We start from the raw sequence: 18,730 nt of genomic DNA on the forward strand, positions 1-18,730 counted from the left end.
GTCTAGCACTGCTCCTGATACTGCTTTCGGGAGGAAGTTGCTGGGAATTTTCCAGTATTGTTTTTAAGGAACCAACCCTGTCCTAATAGACCTGGGATACTACAAACACCAGTAGCCTTCCCTTCCATGGCCGGGTGAGCAACAGCAGGCAGAAGTCAGAACCTGGCTCACTGGGGCCACCGCGCGCTGCCCTTTAGCTGCAGTCCCGAGGGCAGGCACTGAGAGGACGGTCACCTGCGTTCCATCTCATCACTGGATTCTATCTGCTCTGGGCCAGTGAGGTGAGGACATTTCTCAAAAAGACACAATGAGTTCCAAGGGAACCCCATCCAAAACGAGGCCAGATGGGCTGGTGAGATGGCTCAGTTTGATCTCCAGGAGCTACGCAGTGCAGAGGGAGATGTGATTCCTGTAGGTTGTCCTCTGATCTCCATGGGTGCTGTGACACGCACAAAGCTACGCACATGTACGCAGTTCATTTTGTTTGTGTTTGTTTGTTTTGGTTTAGAGGACACTAGAATCTAAGGGGACACAGCCAGAGCAGGGTCCTGGTTAAGAAGCCAAGGTGACCGAAGCAGCAAGGCAGCATTCACTGGGCCAGCAGCAGAGGAGAAACAGGAAGACTGAATTTGAGAGCCATGCCCATCCCCAAATCTGATGCTGCCTGGTTCTGCGACCTTCGGCAACCCACTGCATCTCTGAGCCTTGGTTTCCTCGTCAGCAAAATGGAAGTATTAAGAGGACTCTTAAATTCTAAGAGTTGAATGCTATGAGGTAAGTCAAGCGTGTAGCAGAGTTCTAAGAACACAGAAATATACTATTACTAATAGTACATAAGGGACCACAGCTAAAGTCTGGTGGTGGAGTCCTTGTAATTATGGTGAAGCATTAAATGGTCCAGTCCATTATGACTGGACCAGGGGGCGGGGGAGGATAATGCATCTGCCTACCTCAGTGAGGGGGAAAGGAAGGCACAACGTTTCAAACGTTGAAACGGCCAGCAATGGCAAGCAGAGCCATGCCAAGCATGTTATGTGCCAGGGATGGTTATGAGAGCTACCTGGTATGCCCAATCCTTAATCAGGCTAGAGTTTCTCATTAAAAGAAGTCAGAGCTGGGTGTAGTGGTGATGCCTTTAATCCCAGCACTCCGGAGGCAGGCTGGTCTGAGCTCCAGGACAGCCTGGTCTACAGATTGAATTCCAGGACAGCCAGGGCTACACAGAGAGACTGTCTCAGTACCCCTTCCCCCCTCCACACACAAATGTTAGGATCAGAGTGGTTGGTGGGGGGAGGTTCCTTAAAGAAATAGGACTTTATTACACCTTTCCTCTCTTACACACCACCGGCTTACCCCAAGGCACTAAGGTATCTGACCCAGACTCATTCAGGATGAATGGCCCACACCACTGGTGTCAGCTCAGTTCCCAGCATCCTTAGGCTTCCGGCTATTTTCTCAGCCATTGGGTCATTCCACACCCTTCATTCAATTGAGAGCAAAAGCTCCATTTCCTGGGTACCTGCTATGTGTCAGACACTGTGCAAGCAAATACCCACTTAGCAGCGCATGTTTTCTCTCAAACAGCCACACAGATGCCAGTTTCCTAGCAAGAGACATTAGGGAAGTTTAGCACAGTTTATGAATGAAGACCATGGCTGCATGGGCCTCAGCAGCCAGGAGGACAGTCCAGGCTTGTCTGCTGGGTCGCAGAGCTTCTGTCCCTCTCTCCATGTTGACTGCCTGGAGTATTCCCTTCCCGCTACACCGCAGAAAGAGGACTTTTCCACTGGGTCTGCAGAATGTGCTTCCCCTGCTCAGGGCCGCCCCAGGGCTCCTGTGTGCAGTTTGATAGTGAAGGCTGCGCCTTATCTTTGCTCTTAGAGGCATTCTCCTTCCCACCCGCTCTTCAGCTTCTCTACTGAGGCACATGTTTCTGGCACAAGCCACTGCTGGCTAGGATCTGGGGAGTCCCTGGGATTTTCCCAGGCCTCAAATAATTCCACCAGCCCTCAGGGATGTTCTCAGTCTGGCAACGGAGAAACTCATGAGAAACAAGAAAAAGTATGGTTGCTGGGGGTAATTTTAAGGGATTTTATTTTTTTCTGGAGTGTACCCCAGTGATAATAACAGGGCGTAAAAGCATTTACAACCTTTGATCTGGTCATTGAAAAATGTTAGCTTGAAAAAGAGACCTCAAAGAAATATCCCTAAAGACGGGGGAATAGTTCAAAGACATCCTCAATAGTGTTGTTTACAGTAATTAATAATAATAATAATAATAATAATAATGAAATTATACAAACAAGATCATTGAAAATGATATTCTGAGGACTGGCTTAATCTGAGAAAATGTGTAAATTAATAAAACAACAAATCTACAAGAAATGGAATGCATCATAAATATTTTATAAACATTAATTACTACTTAATAATTGATATACAGATTGGAGGGGTTAGGGAAGGACACAGGCTGGACCATGGAGCAGGCTCTGGTTTCCTTCGAGTCATACAATGTAGAAAAGTCAAAACCAGCCCAAGCACCCTGAGACAGAAAGTCCAAGGCTGAGAAGACAGATGCAGATACGAAGGTAGAAAGGAGAGAAGAGCCTAATGGTGTTCGGTTTATTTGAGGTTGTTTTGCAACAGAGACTTACTATGTAACCTAGTCTGGTCTCCAACTCTCAATCCTCCTGCCTTAGTCTCCCAAGCACTGGAATTACAGGTGTGTGCCACCACACCTGACAAGAAAGGCTTAGCACACTTAGGAGGCTATCAGGTCTGGCTGCAGGTGGAGATCAGCAATCCAGGAAAGGCAGCTGCCCTCGGAAGGGCAAGTCTGTTCTGCAACCACCCAGAGAAGAAATGTGACAGCCAGCCTGGGGCCTGGAAAGTTCTATCTCCCACCTTTCCGAAGCTCTGTCATCACCAAGGCCCTGGGTAAAGCTATGTATGCCAAAGCTCCTGTCTGCCGTGGGCATGATCTGCCCATAGCTCACAAAGATGGATCCTGGAGGAAGGAGACAGAGAAGCACCCAGGCTTCTGTGCAGGAAGCTGTGCCAAAAGGGTTTTCAGTTTTGTGACAGCAAGGTGAGAGCCTCCAAACTGTACTTTTTAAAAATGCTCTGGGGTGATGTTCATGCTCCACCAGCTTTGGGAGTTAACAGAAACACACACCAAATACTACGGTCTCTGGAATCAGAAAGAACTGGGCTCAAGTCCCAGCTCTGTCACTCATTAGCCCTGTGACTTGGGCTAATAATTTAACCTCCTGAACCCCATTTTCCCCATACATATAAGAGAGGCATCACCCACACCAGAGACCACAACTGGGCAGGAAGCCCGCAGCACACTGAGCCCCTCCCCCAGCACGCAATCACATGTCATAACTGCTGGCTTCACTGTCTTACACATGGGCACACCTTGAGAGCAGGTTCTCTGGCATTTGGCAGGGGTCCTGACCCGGTGAGCCCTCACTACATTCACTGCTAACTAAAGAATGTGGGGAGGATCAGTAACAGGTAAAGGTGACCACCACAATACCAACTCACAGCAGACAAATGAATAGAAATTTCCTGGAAGATGAAGAGGTAGACTTAAAAAAATCACAGGTAGTAGCTTTCCGAAGTAGACTGTTCACAGCCTTCTCCCTACCCTTGAGTTGAAAATTTTCCATTCACATGAACCTTGGGAGCACACGGCTTGAGGACACAGAGAAGGAGAGACCACCTCCCCTTTATTTCCGTGTCAGCCTCCAACTTGGACAGCATGGGGCCCTGTTCTCCTCCAAGAGAAGGTACAAAGTCTCTCCTCAGTGCTGAGCTCCCAGTGTCACTCAGAGCCACTCACCCAACAGGTTGTCATGGTCCCCCAGCAGCCACTAACGGAACCACTTCTGTTCTCCTTGGAGTGGCAGTTGGCAGTGGCAAACAGGAAGTTGTCTTGAAGTAGGGTGTGGTTATGCCTGTCAACATACGCTGCAGTACTGAGACGCACACGTTTTCCTTCCCCTCCCCACTCCTTCCTCTCTCCCCATTCTTTCGGAGAGAAAAAAACCCGAGTTGTTTTGTTGAAAACTACACATTCATGACTTTATTTAGGACAAGCCATCACTACCACACAGACAAAAGCCTGGGGCGGAAAGAAGCCTACAACATAGCAGAGGCCTGTCTTCCCTCCATCCGTCACTCACTCTGCAGAGTATTTGTGAGAAGCCAGGTTCCTGTGAATCTATGAACTATTCCTTATCCTGCTCTGTGGGCATGCAGGAAACAAAATTCTAGTTTGAAAGCAAGCCACAAACACTACCAATCTTAACTAATGGGGAGACAGAGGTGGAATGGCCACAGGGTCTATGGGGCCCACAGAATGTACACAATGGAACCCAGGGCCATGTGTAAGTAGGGACACAGCCATGAGTTTCAAGTCATGTGCACCATTTGAAAAGGCCCAAGACATTTCTTATCAGAGACAGAATATAAAAACGATGGAGAAAAGCAATGTCACAGTGTATAAAGGCATCAAGTGCCGCCGGGGCTGCAGGTGAATGCTACAGAGTGGGGGTGGTAAAAAAGACAGACAGAAAGAAAGAAAAGTAGGGGCCATGATAGCTGGCTTTCTAGTGCTCTCAAAGATGTGTTATAAAAATTTCCATTCCTCTCCTCCCAGACCCGAGGATGGAGCCTCCAGAAGGGCTGTCCAAAATAGACCAGTCCTGAGCCTCCTACTCCTGCCCTCTTTCTGAGGCAGCTGCTGAGCCCATCGCCTGCCTCAGCTCTGTCTCTGCTCCAGCTCCTGCCCACAGACCAGGAGCTCAGATCTGCCCAGAGTGCATGCAACATGGGCTGCCAGCATGCTCTGCCTGCCAGGCTTTCTTCCGTGACCTGTGTCCAGCCCCACGCCACCCTGGGTGGCGGGCCACCATACCCTGCATTCACACTTACACTTTCTGGAGAGGCAGCCTGGCCGTTTGGATAAGGAGGCTGCGCCAACGACATGCTGGGCAACGGCCCTCTTCGAGTAGACATTTCCTGGCTGTGGGCCCTGGCCAGTCATAACGCTCCACTTCCCCTTTAAGAGAGCACGCCCAGATGAGATTGAGGAAAGGCAGCAAGACAAGGCCGGAGCAGTCAGGGGTGCATGCTGAATTTGGCAGGTGAACGTGGGTTTCCCTGAATCTCACACATGAGGTGTGGTGAGAAGTGGCTTCTCAGACTCAGGAGAGCTCTCTAATGGCAGGGGTTTCTCCTGCAGCCACCCTTGAGCTGGCTCTCAAGAGCTGCTGTCCAACCTGCCTGGGTCCTGGGTGGCCTCCGGACTTTCTGTTCGCCTTCCCCACAGGGAATGCTCGTCCTGAAGGACTTACGGGGCCATCTGCTTTGATGAGAATTGAGACCATCTTACAATTGGAAAACCCCCCAAAGGACAATTTCACTATTAATTTCAGCAGAGTTTTCATTCATTCTGGATTTTTGTTGTTGTTTTTTCCCCCTGAGCTAATTTCCCATGTAACCCAGACTGGCTTGGAAAATTTCTGTGTAGCTGAAGGTGACCTTGAATCCGTGATCCCAGAATTGTCTGATATGGGTGGGGCCAGCATTCGTGGCTCTCATTCTAGATGCTTAGAAAATTTATTCCCAGAACTCAATAAGGAAAACAACAGGGCCAAATACCTGGGCCCAGGGGGCCTTCAGAGACCAATACTCCAACTAAGGACCATGCATGGAGAGGACCTAGACCCCCTGTTCAAAGGAAGCCCACTGGCTATTCAGTTTCCAAGTGGGCTCCCTAGTAAAGGGAATAGGGGCTGTCTCTGACATGAACTCAGGAGCTTTGATCACCTCCTGCTGGTGGGTGCAGCCTGGCTAGGCCACAGAGGAAGATGATGTAGCCAGCCTTGATGAGACCTGATAGGCTAGGTACAGATAGAAGAGGAGGAAGTCCTCCCCTACCAGAGGACTAGGGGAGGGGCATAGGGAGAGAAGAGGGAGGGTGAGAGGTACTGGGAGAAGACAAGGGAGGGGGCTGCAGCAGGGATACAAAATGAATAAATTGTAATAAATAAATATATAAACAAAAATTTTAAAAAAGGTATTTTAAAAAAAGAAAGAAAGAAAATTTATTCCCTGACTGTGGCAAAGGATAGGCAGCTTATAAAAGAGGGGCCAGCCCTTCCAGACATTGCTTCACAGAAGGCCACGGGTTAACATGACTTAACAGCTAAAGAACTACCTAGAATAGGCAAACCTAAAGAAAGAATGCAGATTAGTGGTTGATAATGCACACTGTGAGAATAAGAGGGTGGCAGCGGGTATCGGGTATCCTTTGGGAGTGGTGTGAATGGGCCCATGTCACTGAAATGCACACTTTGCTTTGCTTGTTTGGGTTTCGCTTGTGCCTAACATGAAGCCTTAGCACTGAGCTCTAACCTACCCTCAACATGACCACAGGGACATAGAATCAATTTTCTCTCATGTGACTTTCATTCTAACATACAAAGACAAAACTAAAACAAAGGAAAAACAAAAAAAAAAAAAAAAAAAAAAAAAGGAGGAAAAGCTGGATATGATGGCTCACGCCTTTAATCTCAGCATTTAGGAGGCAGAGGCAGCTGGATCTCCTATGAGCTGTAGGCCAGCCTTGTCTAAGAAGCAAGTTCTACAGCCAAGACAACATTGTAAGACTGTCTCAAAAGCAAAACAACAACAGCAAAAACAGGAACTGGGGGCACAGCTCAGTGGTAGAACCCTTGCCCAGGCGCTGGGTGATCCCCAACATAGAAAAACCAACAATACTCAAACAACAGGTTTCTGTATTTGGTGAATGAAAACTGGAGACATGACTGCTCCTAGGTGCGGTTGAGGAAAAGGGTTTTATTGTCATTATAAAGGAGAGAACAGCCAGAGGCATCTGAAGAGTCCAGGCTGAGCTGGGCCACTGGGGTGTGAGAGAGAAAGAGAAGAGAGATAGAGGAGAGAGGGCAAGAAGCCTGAGGGAGAAGCGTCAGACAAGCCTGGAGCCAAGAGAGTGTATGGCTGAAAGAGCTGGGTTCTATGGGTAAAGCGAAGCTGGCGGGAGGAAAGCGAATCCCAGGTCCTGGGCTGGAGAGGTTTGGGGCAGGGGGGAGGTGGGGGTTGAAGAAGCACTGGGAGGAGCCACTGATTGAGCCTTGCCCTGGGTTTCTTTAGGACTGATATTTGAGACCTCTTTTTCTATCAGAACTTCCTTTGGGTCTCACCCAATGTAACTATAAAACCTGGCTAATACCTGATGAACCTTCAGTCACTTCTAGGTGGGCAGCGTCTGCCTTTTAGTAAGGAATACCGAAAGCAAATCTCTAAGAGACAAAAGCTTTCCAGAAGATCCCAGGCTGTGGGGAAGTGGGACCATTTCACACAATGCCCCACAACCCAGAAAAGCCTTGCAGAGACCACGTCATGGCAATGTAAGAGAGCCAGGACCGGGAGTCTCTGTGGGAGAATTACTTAGAGACAACTTCTTCCCTGAATTAGGGAGAATGAATCTGTTTCTGACCGCAGAGAACTGAGCTGGTCAGTGTCTGCTGTTCTGTTTCTTGGAATGGAGTCAGTGTGGATGACTGTGTGTGAGCTGACTGAGCCACTGACCAGATCTCCTCTCTGGATTGTTCGCAGCTTTGGCTGGATACAGTCTGCTCCTGGGTGTCAGGCTGCAGGCTTTGTGCTCCGCACTCTAGGCCAGCTGGTCAAAGGCTCCTTGACTGGCCCCACCCAGGGGACTACCAAGAAGAGGTCTGTTGGGTGTTGCAATGTTTAACAGTTCAGTGCAGATGAGAAAGCAGCCCCACAGCCTGGGAACCCAGCTCTGGCCAGAGTCAGACAGGAACGGCTCTCCTGCTATCTCTGCTAAGAGTTCCAGGATGGCCTGGAGGTCAGAGGTGGACACTTCCCATGGCCAGCTTTCCTGGTGCATGCTGGCTCTTCTGGAACTCTGGTTCTGCCTGTTCTTTCTCCTCACCTCCAGTGCCCACAGAATAAGTAGGTGGCCTAAGTTCTCGGCAAACAGGCGGCTGAAGATAATAAGATGCAAAATTTACACTGCTGTGGCTTTGAGGACCAGCATGTTTGGAAGTGTAACTCTAAACACAAAAACAGGAAGGGGCAGCCCAATCCAAAACTGTGCCAAGGACATTTCAGCAGGGCAGATAAACAAATGGCTAAGGAGAGCATATGCGGAGATGCTCCACCTCATTAGCCATTACAGAAATGCAAATCACACCTACAAGGACGTAGCACTTGCAGCACACTAGAATGGCTATTTAAAAAGAGGAACACAACAGGGACAGGGGAAGATGAGGAGAAAATGGAGGCCCGAGTACAGCTGTTTGGAATGTAAAATGGTACTGCTGCAATGAAAAAGAGTATTGCAGTTCCTCAAAATATTAAAATAAATTTACAATATGATTCAGCAGTTCCATTTGTGGGTATATACCTGTAAGTGTGTCATGTCCAAAGAAGCATCATTCTGAAGAGCCAGTGGATGGAGGTTAATAGCCGAGTACAAAATATGGCATGTGTGTGCATCTGTGTGCATGATGTATGTGTGTCTGTGAGCGTGTGCACAAGAGCATGAGACAGCTTTGTGTTGCTGTGACAAAATATCCTGACAAAAGCAACGGAGGGGAGGAAGTGTTTGTTTTGGCTAATTGTTCACGGTTCCACGCCATCACAACAGGTAAGTCATAGCAGTAGGAACTTCAGGGAGCAGGTTCTGCGCCCCCCCCCCCCCCCCGTAAGCAGGAACACAGAGCAATGAATGTATGTACTCATGCTCAGCTGGCTTTCTCTGCTCTCATATAGTTCAGGGTCCCTTGCTGAGGGATGGCGTCACTCACAGTGGCTAGCCTTCCCATCTCAACACAATAAAGATCGTTACTTTCAGGTGTACCCGAGGAACAGTCTTACCTCGACAACACCTCACTGAAACTCTCTTCCCCGTGATCCTAGACTGTAATCGATGTGACAACACTCACCATCAGGTAAGATGCCTGCTAATGGCACTTGGTGTCAAGCCTGGCCACCTGAGTTCAATCCCCAAGACCCACACGATGAAAAGAGAGAAGCAATTTCTACAAGTTGTCCTCTGACTGCCACACAAGTAACAGACACACACACACACACACACACACACACACACACACACACACTAAATAAATAAATAAATGCACTATTAAAACAAAACAGAACAAACCTCTAACCATCCCAATGTGGTATTCAGTCTTAACAAGGAAGCAAATTCTGACATTTAACCCTATGAATGAGTCTTGAAGACATCATACTGAGAGAAACTGACTAGTCACAAAAAGGCATCCATAGTGGGATTCCACTGATATGAAGTAGCTGAGCAGTTAAATTAAGGCATAAAGAGAAATGATAGCTGCCAGGAGGTGGGGGAAAGAGGAGCCCATTGTTTTTTATTAGTAGCTACAGTGCCTGCTTTGCAAAGCCAGGAGTTCTGGAGAGTGTGGTAGCAATGATTGTAAATCAATATGATGGTACCAGATAAGATGGCACCTCTGAGCTGCACATTAAGACTAGTTAAGATGAGCCAGGAGCCTTGGATTCCATCACGTGGGAGGCAGAAGCCAGCAGATCCCTGTGAGCTCAAAATCAAGACCATCATGTTCTACATTGTGAGTTCCAGGTCAGCTAGGGGCTACACAGTGAAACCCTGACTCAAAACAAACAGAAAACTAGTTAAGATGGTAAAGTTTTATATTATAATTTTCTTCTTTAAAAAAAATTAAATAGAATTAGCATATGACACAAAAATTCTACTTTGAGGTATATACCCAAAAGAACTGGACACAGGGACCAGGTATGGTGGTGCATATCTTTAATCCCAGCACTCAGGAGGTGGAGACAGGTTGATCCCTATGGTTCAAGGCCAGGCTTCTACATGGCATGTACCAGGGCAGCCAGGGCTACATAGTGTCTCAAAAAACAAACATCTAAAAAGAAATCAAACCCTGTGCCTCAACAACAAATCCTTTGGAGAGATGGCTCATTGGTTCAGAACACCTGCTCTGGCAGAAGACTCTGGTTCAGTCCCTAGCACCCACACGGTGGTTCGCAGACATCTGTCACTACGATCGAAGGGCCCCAATGCCCTCTGCTGGCCTCTGTTGGCAGCAGGCACACACATGGTGCACTGACGAACATACAGATGAAGTGAAGTAGCTTCTACACATAAAATAAAACAAATAAATAGACATACGATGAGATACGCTTTCACCATAGAAAAGAATGAAGTATGGTGCATGCCGGGATACAGACGAACCTCAACAACACTGCATGAGATGTAAGAAGTCACACACACACACACAGGCATATACACTGTATGTCTCCAGCTATATGCAGCGTGCAGAGGAGGCAGGCCCCTAGACGGACTGACTGGTAGCTGTTGGTGCTGCGGGTGGCAAGAAGGAGTAGTAGCTGCATAGTGGGTATGAAGTCTTACTGCGGAATAAAGAAATACTGAGATTAGATAGAACTGGCCACACAACAAGGCTGTATTAAATGCCGGTGAGTTGTTCATCCTTAGAATAGTTAATTTTATGTTGCTTGAGTTTCACTCAGGCAAAATCCCTGGTAAAAATCCCTGAAGAAGGTACAGTCCAGGACAAGCTATAAGCAGAACAATCTGTTTCAAGGGAACTGAGAGTTACCTTCAAAACCCTGCTTGGAGCCTCTTAAAGAAGGTAATTTTTAAGTTATGGTAATTAAGGCAGCCAGCAGGAGACAGCAAACAGGTATTCTAAGATAGCAGCTCCTAAACACTGCCAATCTGGGTCCATGAAGAAGTGACACTTTGTCTTAAGCAACAAGATGCAGCACTGCTCTGCAACAGTCCACTGTTGTCACACAATGGTGACAGGTGGCTACTGTACTATCTCACTGCTAAGGGTTTTGATTTTAATGTTTCTGCTTCTGGACCCAAGTAACACTGACAAACTCACTGCAGGAAGGTTCCACTGGCTACCTGGCAAATGGGACCCAGAGACACAACTACCCCCTGTGACTCCGGCATCCAAAACATAACTGCCATTTCCAGTGAAGTACTCGCTGCTATTCAGGGACCTAGGTACATGGCTTGAAATTAGGACCATCAGATCTAAACATGTAAGAGACCCATCTCCCAACCTGGCTCTCTCTGTACCAGAAAGAAGGGCTGCAGGCCTGACTTCATGTGGAAGCCCGCAGGTGCCGATCTCTGAGGCTGTGACCACCACATGGTGAGAGTGGACAGCCCTGGGCAACTAATGAGCAGCTGCCCTTCCCTGCACTTCTGAGATACCCACACACATGGCACACTCATCAGGTTCACCAGGAGGTGGCCTACTCCACCTCCTTCTCTGGGGTAAAAGGTGGCTGCACCTTTTAAGGTTATTTTTCACAAAACGTTTCCACTCCTGCCCTGCCCTAGGTTCTCTCTGGCTCCCAGCATCTCTCACAAAGTGGAATTAGGAAAAGAGCACATTCTAGTGAGCTCTGCTCAGGTCCTGGTTGTCCATTCTGAACATTCTTCTCTATCAGTGCAGTGAAAGATCAGCCCAGATTTTTTGTTGTTGTTCGTTTGTTTTCCCTACAACCCCACTCTTAAGCCATTGTCAAACCTTGTCAGCCCATGGGTACCCTTTGTAACTGTCACCTTCCTGGACTAGGTCCACTGTTGCAGCCAGTTGAGATATTACTTACGGGCCCCCATCCATTGATGAGTCCATTTACCACCTGGAAACTTGAGAAGCCTGACCGGGTGCCACGCTTCTGAAACAGGCCCCAGCCACGGCCCGGTAACCATGACCTAGAAACAGCATTCTCTCTGAGGGTGGCTGTACCAGGGTACACACGCCAGTGTCCCACCTTCCTAGTATTCATTCTCTGGGTGACACTGACACACGGATCGCATGAGAGCCATTCTCTCAAACAGGTTGCTTATCACTACAAGAACCATTATACTGGTGAGGTGGTTTTCTAGTTCACCACCCAGCCTTCAGGCGGCCATCAGTGCGTACATGATGTAGCTGAAGTGAATGGAAGGAACTCAGATATCCAGTGCTGGAGCCTGGGTGCCAGTGTTATTACCTACTGAGGTTACCAGACCCGTCTCTCCTGCGAGGAGGGAGGAGTGTTGAGATATGACATGTGAAACAGGCTTAAAAGTTGATGCTGGGTGGTGGTGGTTGTGCGTGCCTTTAGTTTAGTCCCAGCAGAGGCAGGCGGATCTCTGAATTAGAGGCCATCCTGGTGGTCTACAGAGTTCCAGAACAGCCAGGACTGCACAGAGAAACCCTGGCTCGAAAACAAAACAAAGCAAAAACAAAGAGATCGAGAGACAGTTTATGCAAACATAAACAGACTGTGACTAAATATCTTAGAAATGACAACAAAAAGTACCATTTCTACCCGGTGTTTGGCAACCTGCCTGTCAAACCAAGGAGGGACCTGGAGATGAGCTTCTGTTTGGGGACAGGACAAGCAGATAGCTGAAAGGGAACCCCCCCCCCCCCCCCCCCCCCGCACACATACACACAACTTTCCTGGAAGCAGCTCCTCCTTTCTCATGAAGACCAGGCCCTAAGCTGGCCTAAGAAGAAGGGATGAGGCTTCTCCCACACCGCCCGCCCCTCAGCCACCAGGGACACACTGCCAGCCACCACCCTTGGCTGAGACCAAGACCTGTGTAATTGGCACAAGCTGGCAGGTGACCAAGGGCCAGGGTGTGTTTTGCTCCTGTGTGGCACAAACCTTACAAATTCCCAGGCTTCTATCCTACAAATGGGGTGTCTAAGAACGGCAGGTCTGGGTTCTGACATGGTCAGGTGTCCAGAAACGTCCTGTCCCTGACATCCTCAGGGAAGGAATGAGCTTCAGTATGAAAAGCTTGGCCACCTTTTGCCAAGGGCTGTAGGAAGCCACCTGTTGGCTCCAAATGGCATATCAATGTCAGAGACACTCTCCAGCAGGGGACAGACTGACGGAACTGGTACAGCCAGCCTCAGGTCCTCAGATAAAGAGTGGCGGTTACGACAGACAGCAACAGCTGGCGTAAGTAAGGCTGCCTGCCTTCATCTACCCCAGGCTGGCTTCCCAACGTCCAAGGAACCCAAGGGCAGAGTTAAAAAAACAAAAATAAAATATAAACAAACACATATGTAATTGTTGGCAAGCCACCGAGAAGATAATATGAATGAATCTGTGAACAGATTAGAAAATTTGACCAGAAATGTGGTAGAAGAGGCCAGGCAAGCCTGCCAGATAATTTCTGAAACCCACTGGTCCCTAAGCTGTTCTCTCCTAGCTCCCTCTCTATACATCTCCCTAGGACCAATAATTCTCTAAAGGGAGAATTACGAAAGGCGTCTTAGACATGCATGGCCATTAGAGGCTCTTAGGTGTTCATAGTCATCATTTACTGGGACTCTAAAAGGCATATTGCTGGGGTTTTATTTTTGTTTGTTTGTTTTGCTTTGTTTTTGTTGTTGTTCCTGTACCCTTTGCCCAGTGTCTACATCACGGAGGCTGCTGCGAGGGAGTTGCTGAGGCTGCTGCTGAAGCTGAGACAGGACGAGATTTATCTGTTTGGTGTTATGGTGTTTGAACAGTGTCCCAACATTCGTATGTGAATCTCTAAATCTCTAGTGCCTGAGAGTGCAGCCATATATAGAAGTGGGTCTTTGAAGAGGCCATTAGGAAAAGGCCCTAGGACTGGGGTTCAATACGGCTGGGGTTCTTATTAAAAAGGACGGAGAACCAGGAACAAGTATTCAGAGGACCCGCCGTAAGAAGGCAGCAAGCCTGATGTAGCCATCCATGAGGCCTCAGGGAACGCCAACCCCGCTAGCACCTCCATCTTGGAGTTCAGTTTCAGCTGTTTAAACCACACTCTAGACCTAATTAATACAACTGGTTGGCTCCAAAGCTGCTTACATACATTACTGGAGTGCAGAGGACTCCTCACAGCCCAACTGCAGAGTGGTCCCCACTCTAAGGTATACTGAGGCCAAAGTGGGTACAAGGAGGTGCTGTCTTCCAGCAAATCCCGCTGCTCTGCAGTCCTGTGCTGGGGCATGGACACAGAGCAGGTGACCTCAAGCCACAGCCTACGAGTGGCCAAGTTCTTTAATCAGCTTCCTTTCCTGGTCTACCGCTTACTTTGACAGGTTCTAATTAACCTGTCTATCACGGATGTGGCTCTAGGAAAAGACGAGACTGTGGAGTGAGTGGATTCATGGCCCAGTAAGGCAGCCACCAGCGCTCTCACTAGTTTGATGAACCCACTTTAAGCATCTGGTTTAATGCCACATGGCTGGGAACCGACAGACTCCAGGTTCCATCTGTCCCAGGTCCTGTGGCACTCTCGGATCCTGCCAGTCCCAGAGGGGTGGGCAGAACCCCTCCCAGGGCGAGAGGGCTAGATTCAGCGGCTCACTGCCACTATGGGACCAGGCACGGCTGCAACAGAAGTGGCTATGTCACTGAGCTATGAGTAGGAGGGAGAATAAAAATGAAGAAAGAATATATAAGCAAGATGATGTCTGCAGGGCATGGGAGGGTGACACAATCAAGGAGAAAGAGCTGAAAGACATCTGCACAGGTCCAGATATCACAGGCCCATGGTTATAGCCAAACACAATGCAAAAATCCGAAACAGAACAACTTGGGATCGCTTCGGCACTGCCGCCATATCTCCATTCTAAACATAAAGGCCTGTTGTTCCCTCCATGTCTTTCTTCACTCACGCTGGTCAAAAGACTATTTGCAGAGTGAGCCTGGAGCCTCTACCATTACAGATGGCTAAGAGACACACAACCAACACACACTGCCAACCAGAAGCCTGCAAAAGATGGGCCTCATTCACCTCTACCAACCTGACAGAGATGGGGGAAGCTCCCACCCACATGCTGAAGTGGGGACGGGCAGGATGAATCTAATTAGAACAAAGTTCCTTCCTTCCTTCCTTCCTTCCTTCCTTCCTTCCTTCCTTCCCTCCCTCCCTCCCTCCCTCCCTCCCTCCCTCCCTCCCTCCCTTCCTTCCTTCCTTCCTCCTTCCTTCCTTCCTTCCTTCCTTCCTTCCTTCCTTCCTTCCTTCCTTCCTTCCTTTTATTTGTTGAGATGAGAGCTCTTAATATGTAGTCCTAGCTTGCCTGGAAATTGCTATACAGATCAGGCTGGGCCTTGAACTCACACAGATCTGCCTGCTTCCATACCCTACCTCCTACTCCAAATGCTGTAATTAGAATCATGCAGCACTATGCCTGGCAGAACAAAGTTTCTTAACATCACATTGGAGCCAGTTTGCCCAGTGTAGATGGAGCAACAAGCAGGTGAGGGTTTGATTGCTCCTCTATGAGAGCGTGGGCATGGGGCAGACAGTAAAAGACCTGAAGCAGGCCAGCTTTGTCATCACAGTATGCAAGGTTAGAGGAGACAAAAAAAAGTTTACACTTTTATATGGATGTGTGAAACATGGAGGAGAAAAAGAAATTAGAGCACTGAAGTCAGTTTAACAGCGCCCAACTTTGGCTTAATGATTGTGCTTACTACTTTGGAAATTTCCGTTTCAACTGTCCTTCTCATGCAAGAGTTGGGGTGACAGCGTGGAACTCCCCCGTACGATGAAAGCGCCCTGCCTCTTCTGAAGTCCTTCCACTAGCCAGCCGGCCTAAATGCTGCTTATTGCTCTCTCTCTCCTTTTTGATTTGTTTCACTTAAAATATTTAACCCGCCGCACAATGAAGTGTCTCATTTCCAGCGTTCTCCTAGACCATTAGTCTGGGACTCCACACTCATTGCGCTGATGAGCATTGTACTTACCCATGCAAATTCCAGGAGCCTGGGAGATGGGAGATGGGAGGTGCTCTAGGTAGGCCAGCAAGAGCTGATTTAGTTTTGCAGCCATTCGGTGGGCAAGGCAGAGCAATTTTTAGCCAAAGGTTTTAGTAAATATTATGGAAACCCCTTTTTATAGAGTGCTAATTCTGGCGCAGTATTTCCTACGTGCCCAGTTCTCATTCTCATTCAAATTGGCCTGGGATCCCCCCAGGGCAGGATAATCTACACAGATCACGTGTGAGGGGCCATGCCACCTAGCAGTGGCTGCTAGCCATTCCTTTCAACGCTATCAACATGTCAGTATTACAGTCATTTCAGCGGGAACAAACTTTCCAACCCACAAACTTCCCTTCTGCCATCCTTCCGCCATCCCATCCCCCATGACCCTGACACTTGCCAACTGGCTCCTGGACAGGCCCCAGGTCACCAGATGACTCCGCTCCCGTGAGTTCGGCAAAAACAACCACAGCAAACTCCTTCTGAAGGTCTGCAAACAATACCCAGCCCTCTCGGAGCGTCCCAGAGGAAATGGCATCACCGCTTTCATTTTACTCCATCTGTGACAACCCACAGAAAACAACTCGGCCTACGACAAGCACGGGGGAATGTACCATCGGCGGCTGGGGAATGCTATCAAGTGACCTTTCAGAGAAATTAATTTTCAAGAGCGATGATGGCCCGCACCGCACATACCTCCAGTGCTGCTCTGTCAGAGCAGCAAAGAAATTCGCTTTCTACACTTGGAACAGAGACTCTCCTACATCCCCGTTTCTTTAAGAAGAAAAAAAAAAAGTCTATAAATAACCCAGGATCAGCAAAATTATGCAAAACAGCCTGCTAGAAGAAGAAATGTAAACTAAAACCACTTACAGACTGACTCGGGCTGCCAACTTAATCTGATGCTACGATTGACTGTAAACATGTTGTACTTTTGAAACCTGAAGTGATCCACTTTAGTACAAATGCCATTGCAAAATATGAGAGAGAGAGAGAGAGAGAGAGAGAGAGGAAAAAAATTCCGCAACCACGCAACGACAACAAAAGCCCAGCCGCAAAACGGAGCAACCTGATTCGGCATTCTGCACGGTGCACGACCCGACGGCTGATCGGCTGCAGTCCGTAGCAGCTCCCCTCGCTTGCACAGCCAACTGTTTTGACTACAGGCACTTGTTAAACACAGAGTTTCAGGTCCTACCAGTTGGACACCAGAAGTTCACAGAACTGACCCAGTGCCAAAAACAACAAGCGCAGAAAGCGAAACGGCTTGCCTCCTGTGCGAGCGGCTGGTTAACTGTTTACGTGAGCCCTGAAGCAACTGGGTAACAACTAAGAATTAGAAAGAACTCAAATAACAAAAGCAAACGATTAGCACCTTGAAAATGTAGATGTTGAAGATACTGGGGGGGGGGTCACATGACACATTGTGGTAATCTGCAGAAGGAACTGGGGGCTTCCTCAAGCACCTTCCCTATGATTGGTTTGGAGAATTTGCAGATACTGAGGATTTCTAGGAGTCTGGAAGTTGCTAAATCCCACAGAAGAAAGGGACATATTGGATGATGTATTTTTTTTTTAAGTGCTATAAAAAGAACTTCCAAGTTACCTGATGTGTGAATGGTGATTGAGGCCACAAACTGGAAGCCTGGCCCTGGATGGAGCCATACCAGGACCACACGGGAGGTTCCTTCTGGAATTCCTTTACAACGAGGGATGCTGGGGACCAGCTTTCTGTCTAGTCAGGGCTGAAGTCTACACTGTTGGACAGTGACGAGGAGTGGTCCTTTTACCTTGCACAATATGCTGGGCAAGGCTTTACATTTCTTCCCCAGAATGCACCAAGCACTATTTAGTTTTAGGATCAAGACAATTAGCCTGATTAAATTTTGGAGTTACTTAAGGATTTAGGAAAACTAAATTAGATGAGAACTGGAGCATAGATGTAGATATTTTAATTTGAGAAGGACTTAAACCTTTTGTGTTATCTACCATCTATCTATCTATCTATCTATCTATCTATCTATCTATCTATCTATCTATCTATCTATCTGTCTGTCTGTCTATCTATCTATCTATCTATCTATCTATCTATCTATCTATCTATCTATCAGCTTCTATCACCCTCTACCTAATTTGATAGACTTCAAATGTTTCTGCAAGTCATGATTATCATAGGACTTGGTCCCTAGAAACATCCTGTGCTATTTTCACCTCGTTTTCTGGAGGAGGAAAACATGAGCTAGACTTTCCCAGGGCCGTACACCCAGGAAAGGATTCTCCTATCCTAATCTTTATTAGTCCCATTTTCACTGAGAAGAGACTCAGGAAGTCTACAGGATTTGTTTGGTGCCATCCACCCCAGCCCAGCCCTCCGTATTTGCCTGTATTATGTTTCCAGAAAACGGAATGCTAGAACTAAGAAGGCTGATTATGAAGGTGTAACACCCCCCTTTAATTATTATTATTATTATTATTGTTGTTGTTATTGCATTCCCTGTCCCTGTGGTTTTCTGCAGCAGACTACAGCCTGCCAATACCACGTGGAAGGCTTTCTTTCTGTGCTAGGACAAGCTTCAGACACCTGTGGTACAGACAGAGCTATCACTTCAATGGAGGACAACCCTCTCTACAAAGTTTGTATCCCGTCTCTCTCTGATCTGATGAGTTTATTTGCCTGTTATCCCTGGTTCCTCACCCAGTTCTTTCCTAAGAAGAACATGGAGAGGAGCAGCCCAAAAGCCCTGCCAAACCTGCACATTAGGAAGCCCATATATCCATTTTGCTCTGGGGGCTCTGGGTTTGCAGATTTTTATTTTTATCTATCTATCTATCTATCTATCTATCTATCTATCTATCTATCTAT

The 18,730-nt window shown here is 47.8% G+C and overlaps 1 protein-coding gene across 11 annotated transcripts in view; it reads right to left on the minus strand.

The window, feature by feature from the left end:
- Atxn7l1 (ataxin 7 like 1) overlaps positions 1-18,730 on the minus strand; it is a 221,819-nt gene that overhangs the window by 56,381 nt on the left and 146,708 nt on the right. Inside the window, exon 1 of one of the 11 annotated variants that reach the window (XM_055624484.1) lies at positions 16,937-16,990. The exons of 9 other annotated variants lie outside the window; for them this stretch is intronic. The gene's annotated coding sequence lies outside the window, so the exon portion shown is untranslated. Of the gene's footprint in view, positions 1-4,941; positions 4,999-16,936; positions 16,991-18,730 lie in introns of those variants that run through there. One more of the 11 variants, XM_055624491.1, reaches the window with a different exon arrangement.

This window comes from Psammomys obesus, unplaced genomic scaffold (assembly GCF_907164565.1).
Source record: "Psammomys obesus unplaced genomic scaffold, mPsaObe1.curated_primary_1811, whole genome shotgun sequence".
Classification (NCBI taxonomy): domain Eukaryota; kingdom Metazoa; phylum Chordata; class Mammalia; order Rodentia; family Muridae; genus Psammomys; species Psammomys obesus.